The 16381-nt window shown below is 42.3% G+C and overlaps 1 long non-coding RNA gene across 1 annotated transcript; it reads right to left on the bottom strand.

The window, feature by feature from the left end:
* Positions 1-1030: 1030 nt before the first annotated feature.
* LOC120438033 lies at positions 1031-1559 on the bottom strand. The gene is made up of 2 exons (XR_005611609.1): positions 1513-1559; positions 1031-1428 (listed from the first exon to the last, which is right to left on the bottom strand). It is a non-coding gene; the product is annotated as an uncharacterized LOC120438033 (long non-coding RNA).
* Between the last annotated feature and the right edge of the window lie 14822 nt (positions 1560-16381).

Here is a 16381-nt window from a genome sequence, read left to right as displayed (position 1 = left end):
TAATGAGGGAAGTTGGATAAAATATACAACAAATAAAATGTAGTTGGATATCAAATATATTCAGATTTCCCAAAAGTTGATTCTGTTCGTCTGGACATTTTCAGTGGAAGAAACGTTTGATCATCATAAGGTCCTTAGTCTCAGCTGACTGCAGGTTTCCAACCTTATAAACAGCACATTTGCACAATGACTGAAACTAGCAGCACTGAATAAACAATGGGCTGTGAGGTCAGTTCATTGATCCTCACTGATGATATATAAGCCCAGTCCATTTACTACAGTGGCTTGCAAAAGTATTCAGCCCCCTTTCTCTGACCTGTCTGGTGTGTTCTTTGGACTTCATGGTGTTGTTACTCCCAATATTCTCTTAGACAACATCTGACGCCGTCACAGAGCAGCTGTATTTGTACTGACATTAGATTACACACAGGTGCACTCTACTTAGTCATTAGCACTCATCAGGCAATGTCTATGGGCAACTGACTGCACTCAGACCAAAGGGGGCTGAATAATTACGCACACCAAACTTTGCAGTTTTTTATTTGTAAAAAATGTTTGGAATCATGTATGATTTTTGTTCCACATCTCACGTGTACACCACTTTGTATTGGTCTTTCACATGGAATTCCAATAAAATTGATTCATGTTTGTGGCTGTAATGTGACAAAATGTGGAAAAGTTCAAGGGGGCCGAATACTTTTGCAAATCACTGTATTTAGCAGCTAACATTATGTATGTTACAATTAAAAATTGTACTATATCTTATATATCTGTATATTCCAACCTGTTCCAGCCTATAAAGCTGAACTCTGTGTGAACAGCTGACCTGTGTGATGTGACCAAGAACACAAACATGATCTACTGTCAGATCAGGACACGTCACAGTTACTGTGTTACTGTTTAACAGCACACTGCAACATTCACACGTTCATCTAACAAACTGGATCATTAACATTTTCACACACGTTTCACTTTGATTCACTACAGATTCAGCAGACAGAAAGAAGTTGATGAGGAAACAACAGTTCAGTTCATTTCTGTCCTGGTTGATGAACATGGCAGCACTGCTGAGGAGCAGGAAGTGGGGATCAGACTGAGTGAAGAGTTTTAGGACAGAGAGTTTGAGAACATCTCCCCTTCCTAAAAATAATCTCTGAGTATCTGCTGTGTTTGTGGAAACACTCCAACACACACCGCTGCACATATAAACATAGAAATGTGTGTGAAACAGAGCTGACATTAAACATGATGGAGGATTTATTCACAAACACTGAGTCACAACAACATTTACACACACATTACCTCTCTGCAGGATGACACACGCCTGATTTAAAGTTAACACCAACATCCTTAGACACGTCACTCTTTAGGGACACACAGCTGGGTCCAGGTTCAGGTTCATGTTTACGTTTAGTTCCTCGTTGGTTCCTGTGAATAATGATGGAGCAGTGATGTGAGTGCTGAGCTGTGACATGGAGAAGAGTCATGGACAGTTAGAGATGGTCATCTCACCTCTGAGCTTTGGTCTGGCTCTCATGTTCCCCACACAGAGTGCTTTTAGAGGGAGGGACTCCCTCCTCTCTGTCCTCACACTGATCCATGCTGCTCAATTCAGCTCACACACACTTTCTACCTTCACCTGCAGAGGAAACACAAATCATTCATGTGCACATCCAGTTCCAATCCAGTTTTATTTATAAAGCACTTTAAAATACCCATCACAGGAACAAAGTGCTGTACAGAAAATACATTAAAACAATCAACTGAAATCCTCCTTTCCATCATGTGTGCTGTCCAAATATCAGCTGCTTCTCTCCTGCTTCGTCTCAGTGCTTCATCTCACACACATATATGTATGTATATGTATATATATGTGTGTGTATATATATGTGTGTGTGTGTGTGTGTGTGTGTATATATATATATATGTGTGTGTGTGTGTGTGTGTATGTGTGTGTGTGTATATATGTGTGTATGTGTGTGTGTGTGTGTGTGTGTGTGTATATGCGTGTGTATATATACATGTATGTGTGTGTGTGTGTATGTGTGTGTGTGTATGCGTGTGTATATATACATGTATGTGTGTGTATATGTGTATGTATATGTGTGTGTATGTGTGTGTGTATGTGTATGTATGTATGCCTAAATTGGGATACAGCCTACAAGTACACAAACACAAACGTAGCTCAGAATGGTGGACACACTCGGCCTCGTTGGTCCAGTTGTGAGTCTGTTGCTGTGGCAGATTTGTGCTGTTTGTGCTGAACTAAGCTGCAAACAGCTGACGTTAGCCAGGAAAACATTACACACTGACTTTAATGGAGAGACCGAAAATAAAAACACACACAGTTTGTTGTGTGAAGAAATCAAACATGTGTTTGAACATGAAACTGAAAAGGAACGTATGAAACATCATCGTGAAGAAAACTAAACACAAGTTCCTAAAGACAAACTGTTAAAGGAGGAAACAAAGCAAACTTACAGTTTCTTCAAACACACCAACAACAAGCTCCACTTAATGACGTTTAAGAAACAGAAAGTAAACTTTGAGCGGGAAGGAAACACAGAGAGGCGTTTCAGGACAGTAGGACCATCGAAGCAGTGTGTGCTGTGTTCAGGTTAAACTTGGAAACTCTATGATCTCTGGCAGGTTGTGATTTATTTCTGCTGGTTTCCTGTTTGAAACACAAACATCTGCCATTACTTTGTTGTTCATACCAGAGTTTCTGTTTCCAGCTCAGACGTGTTAAACGCTGCTGCTGTGCTACATTTATCATTTCCTGCTTTCACTACCAACCATGTCAAAGCGCTGAAGTCATCTGATCACTTTAATGCAGTAAAACAGGAGCTGTAAGTCTGACATTTATTTACTGTCATTACAAACACGCACAGCTGGATTAGCATCCAGACAAAGGGCTGAAAAACTGAAAATCATTGTTTGATTATTATTATTATTATTATTATTATTATTATTATTATACATCCTGTTTATGTGGATGCACTTTTCTATCTGTCAGTGCTAAAGAAGACGTCACTGATCACATGACTCTGAGGGATGTTTCCAGCACCTCGCTGAATCTGAGCCATGAAGATTTAAGGCGGCTCTGAAGGAAAAGCAGGTCTGAGCCTGTGTTAGCAAGCTGTACCTAATAAAGTGGCAGCAAGGACTCAGTTAGTAATGATAAGAGCCAGCAGGGGGCAGCACAGAGAGGTGAGGCGCTGTCAGAGAAGCTGACATCAGACTGGTCATATTCCATCATCTATACCTGAACACAGCAGAGCAGAAACATGTGGAAACATCTGGACCTTTGTCTCAGTTTGATCCCTCAGAGGTTTACCTCAGTCCTGCTCCTCTGCTTCCTGTTTACATCATGCTGTGTACTGAGAGTCATGTGGTCAAAGCGAGGCCCTGATACTCTGACAGAGAGCGAGCACAGTTATCCTAATGTGTGACATCACCTCGAACCAGAGAGTATTCAGCTTTCTCAGCAGCCATCATCCTGTCACACTGAGCATGTGCAAACACAGCTCTGAGCTTCATCACTCACAAGCTCCACCCTCCACTTAAAAGCCCAGAATAAAGCTGTGACCAACACAGCGCAGACAGAGGTGATGTTCATGCTCTGTTTCTGGGTGGGAAACTCACCTGTGGGTGTGGCTGCTCCTCCCCTACAATTTCTGATGTCACAGCTGCTAAATTAGACTGAACTGAAGCCAGACTCAAACAGAAGCAGCCTCAAAGTCTCAGAGAGAGACCGCTGCTCCATCTCTGGACCCAAATATATGTTCCACCACCACGCTGCAATGCACCTTGGGATAGGGTGGGCCCACCTGTCCTTCAAATCCGGGGAGAAGGAGGACACGTTCGTGGGAGCCTGGGATTCTGGACGGCCTTTGTGGCCTCGCTGTCATGGACATTCAGAGGAAGCAGAGGCTGAATTTAAACACACCTGCTGACTTCATGTGTTCTGCTCTGACAGCTGCCATGTGTCACAGCGTGGATAATAAAGCCATCAAACTCCACTCAGCTCCAATAACACTATCAGTGTTTATGTCCAGAGGATTCATCAACTTTAACAATGATAGAAGCAGGAAGTGAAGATGAAGATGATCAACCACATTGACTGACACACTGCGAGCAGGTTTGCAGAGATCTGAGCAAGAGGGGCTGTTATTGTGTGTGCTTTTCTTTGGTCAAAATAAGTTTCTTGCACATTTTTTTTTCCATGCTCCAATAGCTCAGAATAGCAGCACAAAATAACGCCATACTAATGAAGTCCTCACCTCCCAGCTTCAGTCAGACTGGTTCACCTGTCCCCACACTAGTCACACCACTGGCTGAGAACATGGATAATGTGACTGGCAACACTTTTGGTTCAGAGACAGCAAACAGTAAGACAAAGAGAGAAGAACTCAACCTGTGGGATTCACTGAAAGATGTCATATAAATCCTCAGCACCATCCACAAACATCTGCATTATTTCCAAAGAACATGGAGAATATCGGTGTATGAACACAGCAGTACTCGTGTATACTGCAAAACCTGCATTAGGAAAACACAAAGAAACTCTCTTCACCTTCCAGAAAAGTGGAATGTAAGCAGATAATCATCATTTATATTCATAAATGTTGGGATTTCAGATTTCTGTCAAAGTTGTTGTGTTCATGTTTCCCTACTGTAGGGGTCTCTGCAAGCATACAGGGCTCTGAGAGGGTACAAGATGACAACTTTGGAATTCTACTAGAAACAGTCGATCATATTTGTTTGTCAAAGCTCAATCCAGGGCAACCTATGCTAAATTAGCGTTTTTAGCTAACAGCTACAATAAGCATAAAAGGCACTGTATGGCTATAATTTGGTAACATGACACTTGTTCTTATACATGTAATACATTTATTACCAACCTGAGAGTTTATCCGCTGGTCATTCGACATGACGAATGACTTCTGAATAGGGATACACCGATACCGATACTGGAATCTGGTATCGGGGCCGATACTGTAAAATGTGTGTGTACTCATACTCGTAAAAGTTAACCGATACCATGAACCGATACTAACTTATTTCATTAATCAGAGGGTGGCTTGTCATTTCTGCTGTAGTTTTTTAGATTGGCCACTAGGGGGACATCCCGCGCTAAACAGGCAAAGGTTAGGCGAGTGAGACTGGCGGCTCCAGATAAAAAAAGAGAAACTGGAGGCTGCTGTAGCTAGGCTAAACAAAATGTCAGCAGTGTGGACAGGAACAGCCAACTTTAACTCAGGTTTTGGAAAAACGATGAAAAATGTCAAGAGAAAATCCATGGGCAGTTAAAATAACAGAGGCTCTGACTCATTTTATCCCTCTGGATGACCAGCCAATGCCGGTCGTGGAAAACATAGGACGGCACTGTCTTCTCAGCATACTCGAGCTGCGATATGAAATTCCCAACCGCCATCAGATAGATACATCAGGGAGATAATGGTGCCAAAACATTCTGAAGAGGTAAAGACAAGCAGTGTGTGCGCGATGTCAGTCCTTGATTTAACGGCACAGTGGACTGATGATCCACGGGCAGATGATGTCACGGCCCGGCGGCACGAAGTAACTGAGATGGACACAAGCGCAGGAACCAAACCGGAAACGAGACGGCAAGTGAACAAAGGATTTATTTCACCCATAAGTAAACAAAACAAAAACAAAACTACGCCACCACACTAGCGGCGCGCAGAAAAACCAGAGGTAACTTAAATGGCCTTGACAACCCTAGGATGCTGCAGAGCAACAGCGGCAGAGGGAGCTGAGCTAGGTAGTGGCCGGGGCACTGTAATGAGAGGAGAGCACAGTCAACGTGGTCCAGCAGATAAACAGCGATCCTCCACAGTTCGAACTGAGTTGTCTTACTTGGTTTCAGGTGGAGGGGACAGAAAGGGCAGATGGCCCGGACGTGGTCGTGACGTGGGGAGGCAGGCAGGTGTGTAGTGGCCCAGTTGGCCACGTCGTGTCAGCAGCAGGTGGCCCAGGTCCAGGACAGCAGAAATGAGGGAGGCGAGACCTCCACTCCAGGAGCTACCTATGGGATTGCAGATACTCAGGCGAGGAATGGTTGAGAGCGCAGGTCTAATATGCTGCTGGAATAATTGCCCACAGGTGGTCAGCCAGGGAGGAGCAACCATTCTCCGCCCGAAGAGGAGGAGCCACTGTGGAGGCCTGCAGGTACCCACCCAGATCATGACACCACCCCCCCCTCAAGGGTTGCCACCCGGCGACCGGCCCCTGTAGAAGTCCGAAAGCAAGGCGGGGTCCAGAATCAGGGACCTGGGAACCCAGGACCGCTCCTCCGGCCCATACCCCTCCCAGTCAACCAGAAACTGTCTGCCCCTCCCCCGCCGGCGAACAGCCAGGATGCGGCGGACCGTGAAGGCGGGATGCCCGTCGATGAGCCGGGCAGGCGGTGGGGCCTCAGCGGGCGGGCACAGCGGACTCACGACAACCGGTTTGACTTGGGAAACGTGAAAGGTCGGGTGGATCCGTAACGTGGAGGGCAACCTCAGCCTGACTGCGGTGCGGCCAATCACCCGTTCCACTTCAAAAGGACCGATGTAGCGCAGGGCCAGCTTACGGGAGTCCGTCCTGAGGGGGATATCCCTCGCCGAAAGCCACACTTTCTGTCCCTGGGAGTAAGTAGGGGCAATATGCATAAACATTTGAAAATAACACACGGGTAGCCCTTAAATAACAGTAAAAATCCGTTTTTTCTCAGCTTATTCAGTCTTAAATGAGGTGACGCCAACATGGCGCGCTGAAACACCGTCAAAGGCCTTTGAACTGCAGCCTGTGTGTCGGTTAAGCACCAATCCACCGTTTTTTAACATAAAACAACATAAATCTGCTACCTTGACTTTCCATTTGCATGAAATGAGCAATATAATACAACAAAACATTTCTTGCATGAAATAAAATACAATTTCTGAACTCACCAAGTCCCGTTCGGTTACGTTCACAACGTCACCAAGGCAAAGACAGGTCGGAAAAACAAAAATATATTCTCCAGAGTACAACAATGGCTTTATGTAGACTTCTGGCTTGTTTTTTAATATTTTTTTCACTCGTTTAGGCAGCAGCTCCGCAAGAACTATTTGCATTTCTCCCTCTCCAGCATCAAAAAGAAGGAACAACCCGCTTGGGTGTGGCTATCACAGGAGTCACGCTGCAGCGTACCCTTTCACAATAAGAGTCTGAACACATATTTTAGCCATTTTACCTTAATTAACATGAAACACCATGAATTAGCAAGTTTTTTAACCTTTTAACATGTTTTTAAACACAAATGAAATCTTATACCATGAATTATATCATTGCTGATGTTTTTAATGAATTTTCTAACCATTATGTTCTATTTATTGAATATTTAGCACCTGTAATATATTTCTTAAGACTGTTTTTACAAACAGGCTTTTATTTATTGACAACTATGTTAACCAGGGTTACAATTGCATTTGTGTGTGTGTGTGTGTGTGTGTGTGTGTGTGTGTGTGTGTGTGGTAGAAGTATCAGTTTTTGTACTCTGTATCAGCAAGTACTCAGATCCAAGTATCGGCATCGTATCGGTTTGAAAAAATTGGTATCGTTGCATCCCTACTTGTGAAGTCTTAATTCAGCTCGAGATGTTGTAGATTCCCGTCAGTAACACTTTCGGTCCGCTAGTAAAACGTAGGCTGTGTCCCAATTCAGGGTCTGCACGCTTGAAGTACGCATTTTAAGTGCGATTCGTACGGAATACTTTTTTTTTTTTTATTAAGAACTTTATTTACAAACAACAGTATAACATACAAGTCACCATCATTAATCCGAATATGTAATATCTAATATATACGGGCGATCGTGGCTCAAGAGTTGGGCGTTTGCCTTGTAATCGGAAGGTTGCCGGTTATACGGTTATACATGGTTTAGCTTTAAAGTGTGTGCATTTGTGAATAAAATTTTTTCCCATTAACAAAAACGTCCTAATCAACAAGTCAAAATCTGCATTCTCAGCAAGTATTCCCAATTTTAATACTGTCACCGTCAAATGTGGTAACTGAATTCTCCTGGACTGTAGCTCCACATGTCAGTCCAGAAGGAGTGCACTGATTCACAGTAGAAAAACAAGTGATCCCGACTTTCAATATCATTTTCACAAAATGTGCAGGCGTTCACATCTAAGTTAAATTTCGGTCTTAAGAATTCATTGGTTGGATAAACCAAATTAATGATTTTAAAGTGAACCTCTTTTACTTTAGGGGAAAGAGGAAGTGAAATATACTTTTTTCCTATTGCCTTAACCTCCATGGTCTCAAATTCTTTAAGAATATAATTTCTTTTAACCGGATTAGGGCAAATTTCATTTATCAAAATATTCCTGATCACCTTGTTTGTAAACCTGCTGTCACCAAATTCAACTCCAGCTATGCAGAGCTGTCTCAGTCCAGGAGAAATTTTAGAGTGCACAATATCTTCTTTTATCATTGATCTCAAAGGGACTGGGATGGCTTTTATTAGGGATTTATATCTCTTAGCAGTACATCTTACATCAAATTTCTCACAAAACATCTCATGTTTTAACCCTAGAACACTATCGCCGGGTGATTTACACCCGGGAAAATACATTTACATGATTTCTCTCTCCTGCAGCTGTTTGCGTGTCGGGGAGCCTGTGCCTTCATCAGGGAAGTCTCAAATTTCCCAGGAATGGGTGGACCAAAGACCAGCTTTCCAGAGTCATTATTTTGTTTTAGGAGGGGTTTTTTTTTCATTTTGTTAGACATGGCACAGTTGAAAGTAAAAGAAGACCACTGTAATTTGTCATGTGTTGTCATATTTTGATATATTTGATTACTTTTTATTGGTTATATTATATCGGGTAAAAATCACCCGGCACTAGTGATTGTGTTACTATTTATAGCGATAGTGTTCTATCAATCAATCAATCTTTATTTATAAAGCACTTTTCATACAAAACAAACTGTAGCACAAAGTGCTTTACATGGCTAAAAGCAGCCCCCCCCCACACACACACACACCTACCTAAAGAGTAAAATTGGGCTGGGTACGCATTAGCCAAGTGAGGAAACACTATCACAGGGAGCCGTCTGCACCGGGAGCCGGTTACAGACCGCAGCCTCCAGGCTGGGCACACAGCAGGAGGGAGGCAGAGAAGCCCCCCAGTCAGGCTCAGAGGACCCACAGGGCCCCAGCAGCCATGGTCGATCACAGCCCCGGTGCAGAGAGCCCCCTCCGAGGAAACACTGGAGATATGACCTAATAAGAATATAAACAGGATAAAAAGATAGAATAAATAAGAGTGGGATATAATATAAATATAAGTATAAACAGAGTAAGAAGATAAAAAATGAATAAGAATACAATCAATAGATATTAGGTAAAACTAAATGAATAATATAAATAGAATAACAGGATAGAATAAATAAGCATTAAATAAATAAGCGTTAGGTAAAAGCTAAATTAAAAAGGTGGGTCTTGAGCCTGTTTTTAAAAACATGTACGTTCTCTGCGGCCCTGAGCTCCTCCGGCAGGCTGTTCCACAGTCGAGGACCATACCACTGAAAAGATGCCTCTCCGTGAGTATGTGTCCTGACTTTAGGGACAATCAAAAGGCCAGTACCAGAGGACCTCAGGGTCCGCGAGGGTTCGTATGGTAAAAGTAGATCTGAAAGATAAGAAGGCCCAAGACCATTAAGACATTTAAAAACCAATAAAAGAACTTTAAAATCGATCCTGAAACACACGGGGAGCCAACGCAGCGATTGTAAAACCGGTGTAATGTGGGCCCGCCCTCTGGTCTTCGTCAGCACACAAGCTGCAGAGTTTTGCAAAAGTTGCAAAGGTGAAATATTCTTTTTGGGGAGACCAGAGAGCAGGGCATTACAATAATCAATGCGACTGGTAATAAAAGTATGCATCAGCATCTCCGTGTTGGCCCGAGAGAGTATAGGGCGGACTCTGGCTATATGTTTTAGATGATAAAATCCAATTTTGGTTACATGTTTAATATGTGGGATAAAACCAAGCTCAGAGTCAAGAATAACACCCAGGGTTTTCACTTGTAGTGAAGGGCATAGTGAAAATGCCTGTAATTTAGACAAGAGTTTCTCTCTCTGAGCCTCAGGACCGATGATTAAAACTTCAGTTTTCTCCTGGTTAAGCTGTAAAAAGTTTTCTGCCATCCAAGATTTTATATCTAGAATACAGTTAAAAAGGGCATCCATTGGTCTGGTGTCATCAGGAGACACTGTCATGATTCGGCTGTGTGCAGGCAGGAATAGGACCCAAACGCAAACTCACTGGAGACAGGACTGAACTCAAAATGGCAGCTTTTATTGCTGAACCAAGAATATCTACAAAACCTAAACTGAGAAGAATCTAACAAAAACACACATAGGGAGAAACACACAGCATGAGGGAGATCGCGACACTGACACAGGGAAACACAGGGCTTAAATACACCAGGAATTAACGAGGGGAACGAGACACAGAAGGGGAGCACAGCTGGGCGAAATCAGGACTGACGAGACGAGGGAGCAAAGTAGGATACACTCACATGAGACATGGACCTTCAAAGTAAAACAGGAAGTAGCATAGACGCAAACTAGACTAGGGGAGACAGAGCAACTAAGGAACACAGAACAAAGAAACAGAGGGCAGCTACTAAATACTCAGAGAACTAAAGAGAATACAAGAAAACCAAACTAAGACACTAGACTAAAGAATAAACTGGGGGAACAAAGGGAACTAAGATCATAATACAAAAACTCAGAGACATAAGAAACTCAAAACACTGGGTCACCGACCCAGGACCGTGACAGACACGGAGATATACAGCTGAGTATCATCAGCGTAACTGTGGAAGTTCACTCCATGCCTCCTGATGACACCGCCAAGAGGGAGCATATACAAATTAAAAAGTACAGGGCCTAAAACCGACCCTTGAGGCACACCACATGTCATTTTATGGATCTTAGAGGAGCATGTATCCATACTCACCATAAAAGTTCTGTCTAAGAGATAGGAAGTGAACCAGTTGTGTACAGCACCAGAGAGGCCCACCATGTGTTTCAATGTGTTGATTTTTCCCCTGAAGTGGTCTGCAAACTGCTCACAGAGCGAGTCTGTGGGGGTTCTTTGGGAGCTGTTAAAATCAGGGTTAAATAAATGATCTATGGTGGAGAAGAGGACCGTGGGATTAGTTTTGTTATTACTGATTATTTTGGTGAAGTATGAATTTCTTGAATTCCTTAGTGTATTATTGTAAATTTTAAGTTGCTCGCAAAGTATTTGATAGTTGATTTCATTTTTCCTCTATCTCCTTTCTGCTGCCCTGCAATTTCTTTTGAGTTTTTTGACTTCTTCGTTTCTCCAGGGTGACACACGTTTTACGTTCATCTTTTTGGTGGTGAGTGGACCAACGGAGTCAAGGCTTTTCTTCAGTTTGAGGTTAAAATGATTAAAAATAAAATCACAGGGTGCAGGTAGAATCACAGGGGGGCATTCGTCTAAAACCCTGGTAAAATTTGCAGCCACTTCAGAGGTTAGATAGCGCCTCCTCACAGTTCGCACCGAGGTCTCCCGCTGAATAAAACCGGTGATGTTAAAAACACACAGTAGTGGTCAGAGACGCGGTTGTTCAACAACAGAGGACACACTGGTGGACAGCCCATGGGTGATGACCAGGTCCAGAGTGTGTCCTCTGTTGTGAGTCGGCTGCGTGACGTGTTGTAAAATCCATACAGTGAAGAATGTTTAAGAATTCTTTTGATGCAGAGTCAGAAGGATTATCTATGTGCAGATTAAAATCACCGGTTAAAATTATCATGTTATATTTTGAATGTATGTTTGTTAAAAATTCTGAGAATTCCTTGATGAAAGCAGCACTGTCTTTAGGTGGTCTATAAATTGTGACAGATAAAACTGCACTGTAAAATCTAATTAGTTCCTAGAACTCAAAAAAATTATGGAAACTCGTTGCCTCAAAAAAATTGAGTAAAGCTTAGCTAAAAATGACTAAGTTAGGACAACTTATTTATTTTGAGTACTCTGTACAAGCTCATTTGTTCCCAGAATTCAAAAAAATTGGATCAAGTTTACGTAAGATGACCAAGTTAGGGCAACTTACTCATTTTGAGTACACTGTACTCAAAATGTACACAGCCGTGTTAGTTCCCAGAACTCAAAAAAATTATGGAAACTCGTTGCCTCAAAAAAACTAAGTAAAGCTTACTTAGGATGACTGTTAGGACAACTTGCAAGTCTGCAGTATTAAGAATAACTTGATATTTCTGACTGTACAATACTAATTGTTTACCTACTGACAAACACTTCAAGTTCAACTAAATGAAAAAACAATTTGTGGTACCATGAATATGATTAAAAATAATTAACAACAATTTTTGTAATGATGTTAAAATGAGCCCAACTTTTATTTTCAAACACAACAAAGTACAACAGCCAACATACTGGACACTGTTCTGCTGAATAAAAATGATATTGCCATCACTGTTATAATCTTACAACGAAACAAAGTCTCAGATGTAATTATTCTGAAAATAAGTTTAGGCCTACCACAAGTTTGTTTTGTACTTACATTACTTATATAATCAAAATAAAATATTTATTGTTCTGTCACAAGTGCAGTCTCTAATTTAAACAACACATTTGTTTTGCATTCCAACACATGAGCTGGAATATTGTAATATTTTAAGGATGGCTTGTTTCCAGCCCAGGCATTACTGCCTGAATGACTGTCATGGATCGAGGTGATCCAAATGTAGGTGTAGAAGAAAGTCTTTAACTTCCCTTAAGTACAGTGGCAGTGGATGTGGGTTGGAGATGCAATGAGCTTGAACCTGCAGGCGACCATCTTCACTGACCGCACCATCTGTGATGGAGGACTCATCTCTCCTGTTGTCCTGCAAGCAAACAATCATATTTTTTGGAACATGAACTTAATTGCTTTCTTAAAACATTTTTTCTGCATTTGGTATAAAACAGACTCCAATTTAGACAATCTCAGGCTCCCTCCCCGCCGGAGAGGTGACACTCAATGTCCCAAATTGTCAGTCTGGATAGCCGTGACCACCACGCAACACACAATAATGTCATGAAAGCATCATTTTAAAAAGGGCTATGCAAACATGGCCAATAACTTTCATTCTAATGATGTGCAAAATGATTTGGGCACAAAACAAATTTTGCTGTTAGAAAACTTGCAGACTTCACTATATACAGTGTAGACCCTCTAAACTAAGTTTGGGGGATGTGATCTTTCAAGAAATGCAGGCCAAACTGTTGTTGTTTGTTTACTTACACAGCATGTCTTGTAGAATTAACTGGAGTCACAGCAACAGCACAGTGCAGTCATATCTCAAGTCTAATAACAGAAGACAGGAAAAGATCAGTAAAGAGACAACTTCCCCAAACCAAAGCACAAATAAAACAATAAGTAAAACAGGCTGATCTAAAGTATGATTAAAGTTCAGCCTGATTAATATAAATGTCACTGACTAATATATTGGAAAACCAAAATACTTACCACTGAGTTGATGTCTTTCTGTCCAACAGCAGGAGTGCTGGTCCCGATGGGCCTCAAAGACAGTAAGAAGCAAGCAGAGGGAGAAAAAAACAGAACATTGATTTGATCCTTAATGGCTGTGCAATCATTGTTGATAGGTTTGTAGCTTGAACCTATCCGCTGGAACGTTGAAGGCAATGTTATTACACAGCAAGCAAGACACGAAGTAGGCAACATTCTTTATGTTTCACGTGCACGGGAGAGAACTGGACAGGCGCCGTTCCTTCGCTTGACCTCAGTTGCTCTCGTCCGTTCCCCCGTAACACTGCTCTTTTATTGTGGTTACATGAATATGCATAGGTTCATTAACATATGACGTATACCGTGTGTGTGTGTGTGTGTGTGTGTGTGTGTGGGGTCGAGATATGACCCCATGAAGACTCCCCAAAGCTGGTGCCAGGAGTCTAACGGTACATCTGAACAAAAGGCTCTTAGACTCAAACAGATATACGTATGTTTGCTATACCATATATCAGCAAGAGAAGATACGACCTCTCCTAGGAGGTGTGTGATCTATGCCAGAACACTCTGGAGAGGAGTGAATGCACTCCCCTCTTCATGCTACACAGAGTTGTTACAGACCTCCTGGGATGAGACATTCTTTCAATCTACAAATGATTATATACTTCTAAGCATATATGAGTAAATATTTCTAAGCATAAATGACAATCACAATACAAATCTAACATTTCCCCCCTTTTGGCAATTATGCTAGAAAAGTACCCAGTTATGATCCCGTCATGTCTGACAGTGTCAATGCAAACATTTTTATACTCAGCATATGTAAACGTACACAGTTTGACAGATATATTAGCAGTTATCCAATTTCTCATTGATCTCATTCAATGATAAACTGCATCCTACAAGTAAACAGATGAATTGTTAATGGTCATAAGAGAAATTAACATTTTCAAGAACACTCCAGCTTGGTGGTGCTCCTCTGCAAGACATGTAAATCGCACGTCTCTTTGCAGAGTGGTTTAAGTTCTGCAGGGCGTCATAAATGTGTCTTCCAGTTGTTTCCATCACCGTCCATAGGACCAGAGTCCAAATGTATGTAGAATAGACATTCAAACATATCAGTTGAGTTTGTTGTTTGTCAACATGGGTCTCAGCTATCGTGAAAGCTGCAGACCTCTTCAGCACTCTAGTTTTATGGCCTCTGCCAACCCCCATCACCTCACTTCAGGCCTCTGTACTGTGGGGGATACATATGACTCCTCCATTGTCCATCCTCTGCAGGAAAAACCCTCTGTGGAAAGGGTGTTGGATCCAGTTATCTTACTGCTGTTATGATCCCAGCAGTCTTCAGAGTGTCATCGTATGCACAGTACAGTGACACAGCATTAGGTGATGTTCCTAGGAAAGTACTGTCATCACCACCATAGCTTCTGGTTCCTGTGCTTCTCACAGAATCATGATGTCATCCTTGGACTCCCCCTGCGCTGTCGGTGGAGCTTGGCACGCTCCCCTCATCCTTCAGGTGCCCGTCTGTCGTCCACAATCTCCCCTGTTGGCCTCTGGAAAGCCCCCTTGGCACAGCTCTCATTCCAACGCAGCTTCGTGGTCCTTGCTGTGGCTCCGAAGTCTGATCTCATGATGGGCCCCAAACAGCTCGACCTTTGGCCTCAACCACTGCCTGGACTGTCAGCTCTGCCTGGAATGGGTTCTTGCTTCTCACTGGGCCTCAGAAGACTTCTCAGGAGATTCCTTTCAGCAATACTCTGACTGCTGCACCTGTATTTCCTTGCTAGGAGGAAAAACTTCTATTTGGAGAGCATGTAACCCATCAAACCACATTCTTTAGTTCAGTGAGCTTCATTTATGGACCATCAAAGCCTCATCTGAACACAGATGCACCACTTGCATAGGTTTAATACCCGTAAATGAATTGTTAATCACACAAAAATCATAAAAACATAGTTTAGAAAACATAGAAAAGATAATTTCATGTAATTCTGGACCCCGCCTCTTGACGCATGGACACTCCCATGAGTCAACTCATCAAAACCAGATTCCTGTCTGAAAGAAAAAGGTTAGCTAGATTACGTCCCAGGCAACATCAGGGCATCTCCTCTGGAGTAGCTCCACCCCGGACCTATAACCCTGCAGTAAAAGATGTTAGTGTGTTTTGCATAATAAGTTTGCTTCACATCTGGCTCTGTCTGGAGCCTGCATACACACCATCATGGCCTGGAAAACAAGATCTGGAAGTGAAATCAAACTCCACACTTATAAACAATTGTATCATAAGTAGCAATAAAGCACTCAGCATCAGCAGGACAAGTATCATGTGCAGGTTTTCTCAAATCAGTAAACTACAATTATCGGCATAATTTGCCTCAGACATGGATCATCCCATGTACTCAGTTAACATTAATGTAATTGGTGACTTCCCTGAAGCAAAGTCACTCCATGTATTTAACACTAGGAGCTCAGTAGTGGCCAGCTAATGAGCCCCATATTAAACTATTCCATAAACACTGCATCTCTTAGTTGCTTTCTCATGTTACTTGTCCGTCTCCGCTGAATCCTCTACATGCACTCTTAGAAAAACAAACATCAGCAACACACATGGACAATCCTGGAGGTCAGGCACAAATTGACAGGGTCCAGAGGTGCCATAAAAAGACCATAAAGTTAGCCATCCATAGCTGTGGAAAGAAGTGACACTAGTTTCAACACAGGGAATGTCTCACATGTTATTCACATCGTCAACGTAACCTTCACATTTCCCCAACAACACAGTGTAACAGCATCACCAACTCATAACCT

Source organism: Oreochromis aureus, linkage group 3 (genome assembly GCF_013358895.1).
Source record: "Oreochromis aureus strain Israel breed Guangdong linkage group 3, ZZ_aureus, whole genome shotgun sequence".
Lineage (NCBI taxonomy): Eukaryota > Metazoa > Chordata > Actinopteri > Cichliformes > Cichlidae > Oreochromis > Oreochromis aureus.
This window is presented reverse-complemented; position numbering and strand designations above follow the sequence as displayed.